A 17,474-nucleotide genomic window follows, 5' to 3' on the forward strand; every position below is an offset into this window, starting at 1 on the left:
CCACAGCGCTCCCCTCTGAATACACCCGCCAAGGCCACACACCCTCATCCACACCCGGGCAAGGACAGATGGCCCAGCCGCAGCCCAGCTCAGCAGAGCCCCCCACCCCTCCCCACCCACCACACCCCCCACTGGAAAATGACAGTGAAGCCGCCCCAACAAGACATGCCTAGTGCTTCCCAGTTACAGTTGTTTAAAAAGGAAAAGATAGAAGAGATGCCCACGAGTGGAAGAGAATGAAGAGGGGGAAAAAGAAGAGGAGAGAAAGAGCCCAGACCACCCCCTCCCCTCCCCTCCCCGAGAGAGAATAAAACCGAAAATCGGTGGCTTTACCCTTCTGGGAGCTCCCGATACCTACACATGGCTCTTCGTTAGGTTCCTCTGCCTGCCACCTCCTTCTTCCCGGGCTCTTTCTCTGCCCTTCCCTCCCTCTTGGCTTCCCTCCCCGGCCGCGCTCCCCCTCTCTCACGCCCTCTCGCCCCCCGCCAACCCTTCTCCCAGGCCGGGCTCGGATCCCCAGCGGCCGCGCCTACCCCCGTCCCCCGGGACCGAGGGCCCGGGGCCGGCCGGCCGCAGCTCCCTCTCCTCCGCCGATCTGGCTCTACCCCCCTCGCCCCGTTTCTCCTTCCACACTCCCTGCCGTCCATCTTGAATACTTGGGATTCTTGAATGGAGTGAGCAGGATCCGCTCCCCCAGGCTCCCATTGGCTGTGGGTTAACCCTTTTGAAACGAGATCCTCCCTCCCATTGGCTGCCAGGCTCCCCTCTTCTCCCCCAACCCCCATCCCCTCCGCCTCCTAACAGCCCGCGAGGTCAGGGCGCTCCCAGGAGCCCCCTCCCCGGGCCTCTCACCCCCCCATCCCCACCCCAGGACACCCCACTCGCTGCTCTTTCCATCACACTCCCCACAGTGCTGCAGGTGAAGACAGATCCGGTTCCCGCCAAATGTGACCCCAAGGTTGGATTGGCAGAAACCTTGTTCCCAGATGCCCCTTGTGCTGGACTTGGAGACCTTGGAAGATGCAAGGGGTGCAATTTCCTGTCCCCCTGCTACCCCTCCTTGACTAGAAGTACCTCTCCAACAGGGATTCGACACAGCCTTTAGCCTCACCCAAGGGTATCAGAGAGATCAGCAAGCACCCCTGAAACTCCCAGCCTCCAGGGCTGGCCAGGAAGAGAGCAGCTGCGGGAAGATCTGGGGCTCTTCAGAGAAGCGAGTGCCCTGAGTGCCAGGCGGCAGGTCTGACTCTAGGAGGAATGTGCAGCACCTGGAGCGCCGCTCAGTCATAAACATCCCCTGGGACCAGTCCGGCCCCTGGGCCCAAGGGCTGGGCTCACTAGGGGCCCTGAGTCGGGAGGCCCCGGAGGCGTAGAGGAAGGAGATAACAGGGAATAGGACAATGAGGTAGGCCTGGGGGTCGGGGTACCTTTTCTCTAGGCCCGCATCTGCCCATAACGTGGTTGGCCAGGTCACACTTTGCCTTAGTTTCCTCATTTGCAGAAGATCGGTTTAGAAGAGCTCTGTCCTATAGAAGTTTCTGTGTGAAGATGGCAATGCTCTATATATGTGTTGTCCACTACAGTCGCCACTAGCCACATGTGGCTCTTGAGCACTTAAAATGTGGCTACTGTGACCGAGGAACTGGCTTTTTAATTGTATTTAATTACTTTTAAACAGGCACATGTAGCCAGTGGCTACCCATTGAACAGTGCAGGTCTAGAATCCTTGTTGTCTTGCTGGTGAAGAACATTCTAGGATTCTTGTTGGGGGGAAAAAATCCTTTCTCTTCATCCTCAGGTACAAAATCCTCCAGATTCAAATCACAAATCACCAAGGGCATCAACCCCCAGATGAGGTTCAAATCCCTGCCACATTTGTCAGGAGTCATTTCCTCCTAGCTGTCATTTCTGTTCTGACAAGGGAGCTGACATACACACACCCACGACACGGTGGAAGACTCGGGCTAGCTGGGAATGTTCAGGTTTGCCCAACCTTCTTGTTTTTTCAAGGACAGAAACCAAGATATTGACGGTTGAGGATGAGGGGGAGGGGGGCCACTTGCCCAGGGCCAAGGAGCAGCTTATGTTCTCACAAGTTAAAGCACAGCCATAAACTTAGTACATCTCTTTGAGGCTCTGCACGCCCCCACACACGTACATCATTAAGTTCATTCAATACGTGTACTTCTCTCACCCAGGACAAATGTGAACTGGAGTTGAAATCATCCAATATGGCTGATACCAAGGGCTGATACCAGCTCCATGGGAAGGTGACATAGGTCCCCCAAGCAGCATGTGAAAACCAAGAGCTCCCAGGGATACCAGATTACAAGATCGTGGACGGCCCAGGGGCTGCTCCCTGAATCCATGCGGTTGAGAGACACCCTGGTGGCATCCCACATTATGAGGAGAGGAGCTGCGGAGCCGGTGAAGACTGCTCTGGGCTCACCCTTGGATTGACTAGGAAGCAGAATTAGCAAGGGGCTGGGGCTACTGGAGGAGGGGAGGGGCAGAGTGTCCAGGATTCTGGTAGCTACAGGCTAAGACTGGTGCATGTGGGGCCCTAACCTAGCAGAGAGAGAACTGCCACAGGGAGCTGGTTTGTATAGTAGTCCTCCAATTCCCACTTCCTGAGGGCCTCTGCGTGGGTAATACGCTACTGCTACGGGTGAAGGGAAGACACAGAGCTGCCTGGGGAATGGCTTTTGTCCTCAACACTTCTTTACTACTAGGTGAAAATTGGTAAGTGACTTCTCTGGTGACAGACAGATGAGTTCAGAGGAGGGAAGAATTGCTCTCAATGGAGAATGGAATCTAAGAAGGCTTCCTGGAGGAAGTAGCAGCTAAGACTTGAAGAATAGACAGAATTTTGACACAAGAAGGTGGGAGGAAGGAGGACAAGGAAATGCCAGGGAAAGGAAACAGCACAAAGGCTGAAAGGTGGAAAATGGTGGGATGTGTTCACTATGGGCTGGAAATTCAGTGGGAACCTGGGATGTATGAAAGCGAATAGCAGGAATGGAAAGGCAGGCTGGGACAGGTTGTGGAGGTCTTGAACACGTCCCTCTAGCCTCTGCTCAGCTCCAGTGACATCATGTTTCTTGAAGATGCCCTTACCCTTGTCTTGCCAAGAGACGCCTCCCACCTCTTCATCCAGCTACCCCAGTGCCTCTACCCTCAGCTCCCTGCTGCTTCCACCTTAGTCTGTAGGCCCCCTGTCTGTGTTTCACAAACATCCTTTCCAGGGCAGAGTGGACTCCAGCTCCCCATCAGGGGGTGGACTCTCCTTGGTCCTTCTCAACTCAGTCTCCCGTCTCTGGATTCCTCGTGCCCAGGGATGAGCTATATACACAGAGAAGGCTTCCTTTTTCACTCTCCACCTTCCAAATCCCTATTTAGCCCTATCCCTCTCAGAAAAGTTGAAAATGGAGGTCAAGAACAGCTAGACATGGTCCAACCTGTTATAGGAGTGTAAAAAAAAACAATGTACCCAAGAGCTATTTGGCTCCTAGCCACCCCATCCCACCTCCACAGCCTTCCCTCCTCCTCTGGGCGTTCCATAATGCACCTGGGCTTTGCTGTAGCCTCCCTTCCCTGCCGTCCCCACAGCAAGTCCAGGACCATTCTGGAGGTACCGCCTTTGCCTTCCTCCCCAGTCTCCAGAGTCCTACCCAGATCTCTATTTGGGCACACCACATTGAATTCTGTAATTGTGAGATGGGAAGACCTCCACCTCTTGAAGGACTGAATCTGAAACATTGGACAAGAGTTGCCTCCCTGCCTAAACATCAAGAGGTACTTGGTTGGCGAACACATGGCTCCTAATCTACTGAGATGATAGAGGCCTTTCCTTGTGAGTCTCTTCAACTCCTCCTCCTTCCCCAATAAGGTGCCTCTGCATCCTTACTTTCCCGCATCTCTCAACCACTTATATGTCTGAGCACTTCCTGTGTGGAAGGCTCTGGAGTCCTGGGTGGGAAACATTCCTGGCCTGGAGTACTCACAGTTGAGGAGTAGAAGACAGACGTACAAAGAGGAAGTCAGACTGCAACGGTGCGCCACGCAAGAACCTTTTTTCTGAGGCAAACCCATTTCCCTGCGGTCTTCATCCTATTCTTGCTTCATGAATTGCCCCATTTATTGCCTCTCCAATCCCTCTCCACGAGCCTAGAGCAAGGGTCAGCAAGCTACAGCCCACAGGCCAAATCCTGCCCTCTGCCTGTTGTTTTTGTAAATAAAGTTCATTGGAACACAGCCCTGTCATTCAGTTACATAGTGTCTCTGGCTGCTTTCACCCTACAAAGGCAGAGTTGAGTGCTTGCGACAAGAACCTATGGCCAGCGAAGCCTAGGACATTTACTAACTGGCTCTTTACAACAAAAGTTTGCCAACATCTAGTTTGCAGGCAGGTTTGGACCCTCTTATCTCAGAAAGATGTAATAGAACTCGAGAAAGGCACCTGAAATTACCTTGAGGTGGGAATGGAAGAGCACGGCCCATACTTCTCTCCTCAGCCTATACTAATGCTCAAGTCTTCCCACAATCTACCATGAAACTTCTCACAATGCTAGTTGGCTTTCTCCGTCTCTCCTTCATGACCCACCCATTCTTAAACCCATGCAGTCTGGTTTCTGCCCCTAATTTCCACTGAAATGGCTCCCACTCGGACCACCAATGACCTCCTCCTCCTTGATCCACCATTCTTTTCTACATCCTCGTTGCACACAACCTCTCTTTAGCATTTGCCTCCATCGACTGTATCAGTCTTGAAATGCCCACCATTTCTGCATTGGATTACCTCCTGCCTCTCCAGCTACTCCTTCTCGGGTCCCTTCCTCTTCCTTCCCCCACTGCCTAGATACACACAGTCTGCAAGGATTTGTCCTTGGCCCTCTTCTCCTCCACACTCTTTCACTGGACAAAATCATCCATATGCCTGAGTTCTGTAATCACTTCTATGTCGGGGCCTTCACAACACACAACTTCTGAACTAAAGGTGCCCGTATTTCTAACAGAAGGCTGCATGTATTACTGACCAGACAAGCTGAATTTGTTCAACATCAAACGCATCTTCCTACACCTCTGACCTCACCTAATCACCTTTGCCTCTACTTCCATCTGCCCCTTAATTGTTGCTGTTCTCAAGAGATCTACCCAATGATCCTTCTCTGTTTGGGGGCAGTTTCATCCATTCTTACAGTTTTAACGTGCGTGTGCATGCACCCCTGCCAAGTCTACATCTCCAGGTGTGTTTGCAGCTGCCTCCTTAGGTTCCCAAATAGATGTGTGTGGGAGACATCTGGTGCCTTTGCCTGCCCAGATTCCATCTCCCTTCTGGTAACTACACTTTAACGTTCCTTTGGGGAGACACCTATTCGTTACTTATAGTCCCTATGGTTAACATGAGGCTGACCCCATCTATCCTTTCAGGGGCAGTCACACAACCCAGGTTTATTAGTTGTCCAGGACTGTGTACCAAGTTAGTCCAAAACAGAGTGGCTTAAGACAACACGTATTTATTTTCTCACAGATTCTGTGGGTCAGGAATCTGGGCAGGGTTTGGTTGGGTCCTCTGATCATCGTCTCTCATGAGGTTGCAATCAAAGTGTCACCCAGGGCTAGAGTCTTATGTGAAGGCTCAATGGGAAAGGATTTGCTTCCAAGATCACTTTCATAGTTGTTGACAGGATTCGGTTCTTCAAGGGCTTTTGGACTGAGGGCCTCAATTCTTTGGTGGCTGTTGGCTGGCAGCCACCCTCAATTCCTTGCAATGTGAGTGTCTCCAGTATGGCAGCTTACATCATCAAAGTCACCAAGAAAGTCGGCTAGCAAGATGGAAGTCACAATCTTTTGTAACCTAATCACAGAAGTGAAAACCCTTCCGCAGTGCCGTATTCCATTGGTTAGAAGTAAGTTACTCAAGAGGAGGGGATTACACAAGAGTATGGTTAGAGGAAGTGGGATCACTGGGGACTGACTTAGAGGCTGTCAACACAGCAGACTCAGCCAACGAAATCACAGTAATTTATTCAAGGATGGTATCCAATCAGAGTCTATCAGAATTAGGCCTGAGGTGTCTGCTGGAACCTTTGGGAAAGTGGCATTACTGGGGTTGTTATGCTGGTGGAAGAAGGTAAACTTGAAACTACTGTTGATCATAACAGGGTTTATGTTATGTGGAAAAGAATGTGCCTAAAATGAAAACATAATACAGAACAAGAAGGCAAGAGATGGGGAGAGACAGAGGCCTGATTATCACCTTTGATATAGCCATGCCTTACAGCACAGAACCTCTTGAGTTTTCAGTTATGTAAATAAACCAAGACATTCCCTCTTCTGCTTACATTGGTTTCACTTGGATTCTGTCACCCACAACCAAAAATTTCCTAACTAATGAAATGTCTCAGAGATACCTTGGATTCAGTTTGCCCAAACCCAATTTAATTATCTTGCTTTCACCTTCCCCACAAATCTGTTACTCTTCCTAGGTTCTATTTTGAAGTTAAAAGCATAACACAAGGCTGACAACCTTGGAGTCATTTTTGCTTTTCCTTGTCTGTTGTGGAAATTGGAACAGCCCAACACGGGTTGATTTTATACAACCATAGGAGAGATCTTTTGCTTTGCAAAAATGGGGGAAGCTCTAAGATGACCCGGTGAAACACAATTTTAAATATAGGTAGTAAACAAGTAACTCTAGATTTTTCTCCAATTCGTTAGGATCTTTAAAAATTTCTGGATGTGAATCACATGATTTAGAGGATGAGAATAGTGTATCTGACTCTCATATCAAAACACACCATAGACTAAAATGAAATTTTGGCAAACTGCCTGGTGAGCTTGTGGTTTGGAAGGCACCCTGGGCTGGATTTGTGAAAATATTCATCTGACTCTAAAGCAGATTGAGAGAAATTGTGTTGTTTGAAAGTCAGACCTAACTTTTTAAGTCTTTTCCCCTAGGGTTCCAATCGTAATTCTAATCTTTACCTTTCCTTCCCTATGCCACCTTCATCCAAATTACCCTAAACCCTGTGTATCCTATGTCTCAGATGTACCCTGTTTTCTCCATCAACCTGGGGTTTTTATCACCTCTGAAAACCTTTTCCTCTGACCTCCACTCCATCAGAGAGTGAATCCATAACACAAACCTCAGATCATTCATCTGCCCCAAACTGTGATGGCTCCCTAGTTCCTTGACAATGTTTCCTAACCCTTATTGGGTCATGGATCCTTTTTTAAAAAGCTGATGAAACTGTGGGTAACTCTTTCCAGAAAATTCTGTATTTTGTGTTTTGGTGTACATTCCAGGGGAATCGTGAATCTTCTGGAGTCCGTGTATATACCTGCCCTCCTGATGACATACCTTTTCCTCTCCCTCCAGGTTAGACCTTCCGAAAGAGTATGTTCCAAACTTCTTAGCATGGCATTCAAGGCCTTTCCAATTGATCCCTATCTGCTTTTCTAGCTGCACCTGTGCCTGGGGCAGTTAGGGTTATTTGATATTGGATTCCCCACCAGACCTAGAGCCTCCCTGAGAGTATAGACTATGCCTTTTCATCTTTCCTTGTTCTATCTCCCCAGATGGAATGAAAGTTTCTTAAGACCAGCAACCAGAAAGCCCAAATTAGTGCTAGATAAATTGTTGGTTCACTGCTAGAGTTTTTTTTTTCTTTTTTTAATTTTAATGTGCTAAGAAGATGGAACAAACACTGAACATGAGATCTAGCCACTTAAGAAACTTTTTACAGTGTGCAATACAGTACTGCTGACCATCAGTACAATGGTGTACAGCAGATCTTTAGAACTTATTCATCTTGCTTAATTGAAACTTTATGCTGGTTACTTAGTAATTCCCCATTTTTCCCTCCCTCCGCCCTTGGTAACCACCATTTAATTCTTTGATTCTACAAGCCTGACTATTTTAGATATCTCATATAAGTGGGATCATGCATATATCTCTTTCTGTGACAAGCTTATTTCACTGGCCATAATGTCCTTAAGGTTCACCCATGTTGTCACATATTGCAGAATTTCCTTCTTTTTTAAGGCTGACTAATATTCTGTTGTAGGTATATACCAATATACCATATTTTTTGTCCATTCAACTGTCAATGGACATTTAGATTTTTCCACATCTTGAGTATTGTGAATAATGATGCAGTGAAAAACTAGATTTATTCTTTCAAGCAGCAAAAGGATTTTTAGGGTGGTGGGCCTAGCTAATAGGATACAATGTCATATGCTCCAAATCTATATGTGGGGAGAATTTTGTTTTCAGTTCAGTGGACCCCACAGTACATGGTACATGGACTTCTCAGACCTGTGCCATGGTTTTTGTTTAGAAAATATAGGTCCTCTTTGGTGAACTTACCACATTGTCCAGTTACTACTGCCAGAAATCCTTTTTTGGTAGCTGGGGGCCCTTTGGGACCCCAGAGAAACTTAAAGAACTGGCCTAGTTGGTAGATTCCTAGGTGAGTTGACTTCATATTAAAGCTCTCGCTCCTATGTCCCTCCAAAATAGACATTCTGAGGAAATCTGGGGCAAGAGAAAATTGCTCCTCCTGGCCAAGTTTCAGAATTCCTCCCACATCTCTGTCCTCCCCTGCACACACTCTCACACACACTGGGGCATCTCATATCACATGGTGGGAAGTGGAAGGAAGACCTTATCAGTCCATAAAAGTGTACATTTTGGGGTGGGTGGAACATGGGACAGGGACTCTGTTTGTCTTGTATAACACTGTATTTCCAGTGCTAAAACAATGCCTAGTACATAGTAGGCATTCAATTAATACTTTTTGAATGGATGAATAAATGAAAAAATGGTAGAAGTCAATGATCTTGGCTTCTAATTTATAAATGTTTACCTTCAGAAATCTCTACACTTTGTGGGCACTTGGTACCTTGTGATTTCATCCAACCATAAGCATTGAAGGATGTGGGTTCTACTAGACATGTCAGCCCCAGTGAGATGACTTAAAATTTCATCCATGTGCAATATGTGCAGCATCGATAAATCAGATGCATTCATTGCATGCAAGGACCTCAGAAGATGGTATCAATCTGCTCTGGTTAGGGTTGCCAGTTAAGATTAGATTCTACCTCATGACCCATGATGGCCACACAAGCTCCAGCCAACATCTTTTTTTCCAGCCAGCAGAAGGAAGGAAGGAAGACTGAAGAAAATGATGTGCCCCTCTTTTAAGGAGATCTCCCAAAATTACCTATGATATCTCCGCTTACATCCCATTAGCCAGAACTTAGTCACATAGCCACAGCTAGCTTCAAGGGAGGAAGTCTTTACTTCGGGTGGTCAAGCTGAACATAAGGGGTTCTATTACCAAGGAAAAAGTGGGGAACGTATTGGGGGAAACAGTTGAAACAGTTGGGGAGGTGGTTTGACATGGAAAGTCTGGCCTTTCCAAACCAGAGAAACCTCTCTGAACTCATGCCCCGACTCAAAGCTCTGATCTATGGAGTGATCATCACCAGCCCTATGCCACCTGAGGGCAGAAGAGTCTGAGAGGATGGTTAGAAAGCATGACTGGAGTCAGATGACTCCAGGTTCAAATGCGTCTTTGGATCTCTCCTTTCCTGCCTTTATGAAGGGAGGAAAACAATACCCATTGTGCAAGGTTGTGGTGAGTATTTTACTACTGGGAATCCCTTGGGATAGAATTATTACCCATGAATGGTTCTACTCTCTAAGAGTCTGACTACTTTAGATATCTCATATAAGTGGAATCATACAGTAGTTGTCCTTTAGTGACTGGCTTAGTCACTTAGCATAATGTCCTTAAGTTTTATCCATGTTGTAGCAGACGGCAGGATTTTCTTCTTTTTTTAAGACTGAATAGTATTCCATTCTACGTGTAGACCACATTTTTTTAATCCACATGTTCTTCATCCAACAAACCTTCAGGATGCGTCCACCTCTTGGCTATTGTGGACAATGCTGCAAGACTGGTGCTGCCTATCAGAGACTACTTAGTACCAGAGACTGGTTGGTATCAGACACTACTCTCCTTTGTTTCAATATCCTCTGTGTGTGGGAGGGTGGGGGGCAGTTCTTCATGGCTTTGTTTTGGTTTTTTCCTGTATGTAAATAATTGTTAGGTTAAACATCTTGATGGAAACAAACAAGGTGGGTGAATATGGAATTCTATAGAAACTACATATCAATGAGAGGGAAAGGGAAAAGGCCCCAAGGACTCGAATCTATTAAATAGAGTATAGATTCTCTTTAGGGGTCCATTAGATAAGGAAAGACAATCCACAAGGTTGCCACGTTGTTTAATCACTAGAGCAGCTAAAAGATGTTTACTTACATGAAAGGTGCAGAACCATCACCCCAGCTGTGACTGAAGCCATTCATCCTAAATCCTGACCCAAGGATCAAAGGCCTGGGGCAGCAGTGAGGAGGAAAGACCACCCAACACAAATGTGTAATTCCTATGCTTAGTGACAACGTGTAAAGGCAAAACCCTAGCTGATAGTAACAATGAGAAGTGATGCTCTGGTATTCCTTCCTCCAATGGTTTCCGGAGGAGACACATAAAATAAGACAAACATCAATGTTATCATTATAAAATAAAATCTTCACCCAAGTGTGGACATGGCATCCTTTGAATCAAAAGTGTTTGCTGCACACTTGTAGGCATAGATGGTGTCCGAGAAGCACGGACAGAATCAGGTTCCCAAAGAGCTTCCTAGTAGTTGGAGCAAAAAGGCAAATACGCACGGACATGGTGTGGGAAACGCAGGGCAGTACATGCTCAGCACCGTGTTTGGAGAAAGAAAGGGTAGGTGCTCCTGGCTGGGAAGAGCAGAGAATGCAGCTGAGGAATGTGGGTTTGCACTGGGCTTAGAAGAATGGCAGCAGTTAAATAAGTGAACAGGGGTCAGAAAGGCATGTTTTGTTTTGCTTCGCTTTGTTTTAGCCAATATGTATTGAGTGCTAACTCTGTGGGTGCTAGTCTCCATGCTTGAAGCTGAGGACAATGACGAAAAGACATGGCCTCTGCCTTCCAGGAGGTTTCCAAAATTATTTCAGTGGGGGAGCAGATTTTTCTAATGAGGCCTACATTGCCCTGGCCTCACCCTCTTAAGGCACCCCAAGGGCATGTCCAGGACACCCAGTCCCCACGAAGCACAGCTTGAAGAGCAGGGGTTAGGCATCCAGGACTGACAATCTGGCTGTGGCAGCAGCCCAGGTGTTGGCTCTGACGCTGTACCTGGAGCCACCAACAGTCAGGCAAGCTGTGACTACACCAACTCGGAAGGTCCTCCGTGTGGCCATTCTTCAGCACCCACTCATCTCACCCTGGCTGCCTGATGCCATGCATTTTCTGCTCAGTCCCTGACCCTTGACCCTTAGGCCTGGTGTTTGGTCTCCCACTGTGAGGTTCTTTCAGACTTTGGTTCTTAAGCTGATTTAGGAGAGAAGATAAGGAGGAAGTGCCAGTGGGGTTTCCAAGACAAAATGCTCAGCAATAAACTGGCTCTTCAAACTGAGATGGTGAGTTGGGGAGTCCCTGGAATGGAGGTGGGTGGGAGAAGCACTGGGATCCTGGGACATACAAATAGCAGACTCTGGTTTGAATATCTAGTTTTCCAGCTGGGTCACCCTGAGCAAATTATATCTTAGAGGCTCTTTTTTTTTTTTTCATTTGCAAATCTGGCAAAATAATACCAAGTCACAGGATTATTGCAAAGTTGCAATGAAATACTAAAGATGAAAGCCCATATGGGACCCATGGTAAAAGCCCAATTGAAAAGGGGTTATGCATGGGAGAGAGTGGGAGAGCTGCCATGAGCTCTCAGAGTGTGTAGAGAGAAGAGCAGAAGGCTAGCTGCTCAGCCTGGGCTTGCCCATGTTTGTGATTTTGGAAAGGATTGATACTCAGCTAAAACTCGGCTTCATATTCTGAGGAGCCATCAGCGGTCACTCAAGAAGAAATGGAGAGGAATGGGGGAGGGGCTGGGAGGCCAGGAGGTGGGCTGCACACCCAGTCTGTCACTCCAGGATGATGGATGAGCCTATCCCATGGCTTGTAATTAGTGCTGACTGGCTCTGAGATTCTTCCCTTGAGGGAGTGAATGTTCCCTGCTCCTCCATGCCAGGAAGCCTTCCTCAGGGATGGGGGCTGGGCTGGATGTAAAGTTTGCCCTGAAACTCTGGCATAAACTCTCAGAGGCTCGTGTGCATGTGCTTTTGTACGTGTGTGTGCATGTGAGTATATGCATATATTTGTGTCTTCTATATCAGTGCGAGAACATGTCTGCATATATGTATGTTTGTGTGTACTAACTTGTATACGACCATGCATGGGTGCTAAATTGCTAGTCAAGACAAAGATTAAATATGCAATGAGAGGAATACGTAAAATGCTAGACTTTTGTCTGGTTCACTTGAAGCAGACTTTCAGTTTCAAGAAGTCACTTGACTGGTCCCTCTTAGTTTTCCAAACGGCAGACAGCCCGTCCTGAGGGAAGAAATAGCACTCCCTGAGGTCCCCGGTAGCCAAAGCAGCTCAGGAGGAGGAGTCCCAATTTGCATACAGGTTTTTCTGGATAAGGGGAATTCATATTTCCCCAACATTTCTTGCAGAGATTCAAAATTGTAGAGAGCTTTTGGGAAGGATGAGAATAATTTCAGCCAAGACTTAGGACAAAGAATATCAGTAACTTCTCTAACATAAAATTACCTTGAGAGAAATGGAATCTAGGTTCCTAAGCCTTGGGGTCGACTCCCAACTCCACTGTTCACCATGGATGAGACCTTGAAGGAGTAGATTAGCAGCTAGCCTCTAACGCTTCGTTTTTCATCCACAAAAAGGAGATGAAAATGGTGTGGTGCTATCATACGTTATGTAAATTTGAATTATGCAAATGTGAAAAACTGCAAATCCCCCTAAATTAAAAAAAAATCATCATCATTGCTTGATTTCATAATCGGTGCACCGAGTGGGGTGTAGGCTGTCTGCGACTATTGCCGCGTGACAGCGTCACTTGAGCTGCAACAGTAAATAACTGCCATCAATGTTCATATCCTGTGAATCAAGCTATTGTTTGTTCGTCATCACTTCTGATAGTGACATTAATGACTAATGTGCTGCTATTTTAATATTCAACATTATCATTTAAAACATTTTCTGTATCCTAGAATGATGTTATCTTAGACTTCATTAAGTGGTGTGAGTGCCAAAAAACATTCTCCAAGATCAATAACTTTGTAATGGAAATTAGATATGATAAGACACTATGAAAAAGCCCCAATAACTGTCATAACGTGCCAAGCAGTTAACTTAGGAGTGTCTACTCTGTGAAACATAGAGATTTTAGTATTTGGTAAATAAAAACTAGCACAAAGACAAAAATATTCCACAGAGGTTGAAAATTCCTCTCCCTACCTTTTACAACTATTCTTCTGGAAAAGATAGTATCCAATTATGTCCACGTGAGTCTTGAATTATTTGATGTCTTAAGTAACATGTCCTTTTTATAAGGTGTCATCTCCCCTTAAATGAAATTGTATAATCCACGAAATTCTCAGCACAGCCCCACTTGACAGTTTGGTAAGTGCTCAATGCGTGTAAGTTTTCTGCTATTGTGGTTCTCAAGCTTGGCCCTAAGGGTTTGTAGGGACCAGGCTGGTTCTGACACAGTGTGGCTCAGGTCAGAAGCCTTCTGAATCCAGGCAGAACCTGAAGGTATTGATCTTTGGGAAACAGTGGCGGAATGAGTGTGAACTGTAAACTTTGGCATGAAAGTTGAAATCCCTACAGTGGTTCTTTAAGAACCTGGAACCTCCCAGGACGTTGCAAGTGTCCAAAAGGCTATGCAAGACAAAGTTTCAACAGCGACACCTTGTGGCAGCGAGGACTAACTGCAGCGGACCCTTACACTTAAGGCTCTTTCTCAGAACACTCTCAACCAAACCATGTGAGGAGGAGGATTGTGTCCTTGGGGAGGGGAAGCAGATCTCTGGAACTTTTTCTATCCCAGGTTACTACTGCAGGGCAGGGCGGAAGGGTGTGGGGGGTGGATCTTAGATGTGTGTGTGTGTCTATGAGTGTATGGCCCTCTTACTTTCTCAAAAGTGACACACAGCCGATGGAAGAGACAGTTAAGTATGCCAGAGAAAGCAGAAAAGAGTAAAATTACATGCAAGCAACTTGAAACTTCACATAATAAATCGTTTCTAACATTATGATACAGACTAAAAAGCTCTTTAAGGAAAATCTCAAAGCAGCAAGTTGCTGGGGAAAGTTGCTAATACTTCCCTACAAATCTGTAAGACCATTATGACACATTGGAAAAGTGATCACAATTATTCACGTTTTTTATATCGATGCCTTTTGCAAAGTGACTTTGCAGGTCTTTTCTTTAAAAGTGGAGACTTTTCCCCCTACTTTTTGAATCTAAGCTGGTCTGGTGACTTGCTTTGGCCAATAGAATGAGGCAGAGTGATGTTATATTACCTCCTAGCTTCAGACTCAAGAGGAAAGTGCCTCTTGGGTGCCTCTGCTCACTTTGTTAGACCCCTGCCACTTCCATATGAATACGAGTAAGACCAGACTAGGCCCCTGGAAGACGGGAGACCAAATGGAGATGAGAGACCTGACAGCTGATTCATCCCAGCCAAGGCCGGCCCACCTGTGAAAGAACCCGTACAAGCTCAGCAAAGCTAAACCTCATCAGACCTTCCAGCTACCCTCCAGCTGACTGCAGCAGCCACGTAACCAAAGCCCCCTGTTATGCAGGGTGTCATGCAGGGTCTCAGCTCCCGCTCCCCACATAAGAACGCAGGACATGGTGAGACCAAAAAGAAACACCCACGGAGCCATAGACAGGGGAGTCATACCACTATAGTCTTGCTGGCGGCTGGGTTGGTGTGGGGACAGAGCCCCAGAGAGCAGTTTCCAGGCTCTCGGCCTCATGTGGAAAGGTGCTGGCTCGGGTAGTAGATAGCCGTCAGCTGTGGCTGGTTGGCCAACAGCTATAACCATTGAGCCATTAGCCACTAATATAACTGCCGCGGCTAAGGAGGGAAGTCGAGGAGAGTCGAGGAGAGTCAGTCGGTTGGCAGCAAAGCGGACAGCAGGTCGCACGTCGTGTGAACCCAGCCTCCAGTGAGATCATAGTGGTATGACTTCCCTACCTATGGCTCCGTGGGTGTTCCTTTTTGGCCTAGCCATATCCTGCGTTCTTATGTGGGGAGCGGGAGCTGAGACCCCGCAGGCCGCCCTGCACGACAGTTGGAGACACAGGAAGCAGGAGCCACACTATCTGCAGCCTGCCCTTCACTTCTCTCTGCCAACCAACCTCACTTGCTAACTGTAATCCGTTCTTGCTTGCTCAGCCACCATCTTCTTGCTAGCCCCCATCTGCTGCTAGCGTAGCCACAGCAGTTATATTAGTGGCCAATGGCTCACTGGTTACAGCTGACGGCCAACTAGCCACAGCTGATGGCCATCCAATCACAGTTGATGGCCATTTACTACCCGAATGAGCATCTTCCACGTGAGGCTGAGAGTCTGGAAACTGTACTTCTGGCTCTGTCCCTACACCCCCATAAACCTGAGGCCCACACACACTCAGTGACTCATGAGCTAAATAAATGTTAATTGTTTGAAACAAACAAACAAAAAGGTGACACAAACCTTCTCATAAGAAAAGCCTCAAAACAGAAAATATTTAAATTCTCTTCACTTCCAGATTTTCTATTCTTCCAGATGAATATGAATCTTCTCTTCTCCCCCCACCTGGATGTGGTATTTTATTCATTCACTCGACGTTCTTTTTTTTGTTTCTTTTTAGTGTAAGGCACTTTGATAGACTTGGTGGGGGCACATGGTACAGGGCATAAGAAAACACAGAATTGATTTATAGTCTGGTTTGGGCAGAAAGGAAATAAGCCTGGCCAAATAAGTCACCGAATACATTTGAATTCAGACATGGGATCACTTTACAGCTGTGTGACCTTTGGATAGTTACTTAACCTTTCTGAGGTTTAGCTTCCTTATCTCACAAACAGAAATAATACCTGGCTTACAGCACGGGGTGGGGGTAGGGTGAAAAAAATTGCAAAGTTCTGTGCCCATGGGTCAGCATGACTTCCCACTTCCTGACTTTGCTGTAATCAGGTCAGGATCTCCTCCAGGAGTGGGGGAATCTTCCTTAATTTGGGAGGTTCCTTTGCTTTCAACCGTTGCTCACAGAAGAATCAGTGTGGGACCGGCCCACATGGGAATTTACCATTTTCCTATCAGCCTGAGAGACTATCTTTTGGGTAGGGCATGTAGAGAGCACACTGCCAATCAAGACTGATGTGAAGTGGTGATCTCTCCATGCCCCCAGAGCTACAAGTCACATCAGAGTGACTCTTGTTTGGTTTTCAGCCTTGGCTGGGAGACTGAGCTGCAAGGAATGCCTCTGACCTGGCATTCTGAGGTTCTGTCCACCTGGGGAGCCAGATCCTGAAGTAGGAAGCAAGTGGTAGTAGATGACTGACAGGGTAGGGTCTACGCTGAAAAATAATAATCAAATCCAGGCTTTTTTCCCCTCTCAGACAGGTCCGACCTCAACCAGAGAGCGCATGAACTAGAAAGAGCACACCGGAAGCTTGGGTCAGCTCTCATCTGGCATTTCAGCCTGGAACTTGGCACCCAGCGCAGGGCCACAGAGAAGGGGACCAGCCCAAAAAGCTGAGAGCTACTGCCTGGCTGTAGAACCCAACTAGTCAGTTACCGCATTGCCCCCATGCCTCAGTTTCTCCTTAGCACCAGGGTATTCATCTGTGAGAGGCAGATGGGGAAGCCAGATTCTGCAGGCAGCAGATGTCTCTAGAGTGGGGGCAGCAGTGACGTGAGCAATATCCTCATGGCTCTGATGGCCTTAAGGAAAACACCCCATAGAAACATCTCAGTTACTAACCATTGTCACACCAATAAATGTAATTTAAAAAACAGGAAAAGAAAAAGAAACATCTCGGGCAGGACTAGTTTGATCTAAGTTGAGACCCTATAGGGCAGATGCTTGAGAAATGTCTGTGGACTGATGGCCAAATCCCTATGTGTTGTCACAGGAGGGGGGTATGCGTACCTCTAGGCGGTTTGTGGCTGCCAACCGGAATATCTGAGTGACAGCTGGGAGAGGGCAAGGATGACCTGACCTGAAGTTGAAAGGACTAAAGCTAGAAATCAGTCAGCACATTTGGGTGGCCAACACTGTACCAAGGAGAGAAGGGAGAGACAGTGGAGGATGGAGACAAAGGGAGAAGCAGAGACGGGATGGAGACAAAAAGATAGGATCAGGAGGGAGAAAGACAAAATGGGAGGTAGAAGGGCTAAAACGTGAGTCTGAAGATAAACTAGAAATGGGAAAACACACAGTACGAGGCATCTTCGGAGATGAACAGAGCACGCTGGGTTAAAATTTTGTCTTCCTGTCTCCCTCATCAAACTAGG

Source organism: Rhinolophus ferrumequinum, chromosome 11 (genome assembly GCF_004115265.2).
Source record: "Rhinolophus ferrumequinum isolate MPI-CBG mRhiFer1 chromosome 11, mRhiFer1_v1.p, whole genome shotgun sequence".
NCBI classification, from domain to species: Eukaryota; Metazoa; Chordata; class Mammalia; order Chiroptera; family Rhinolophidae; genus Rhinolophus; species Rhinolophus ferrumequinum.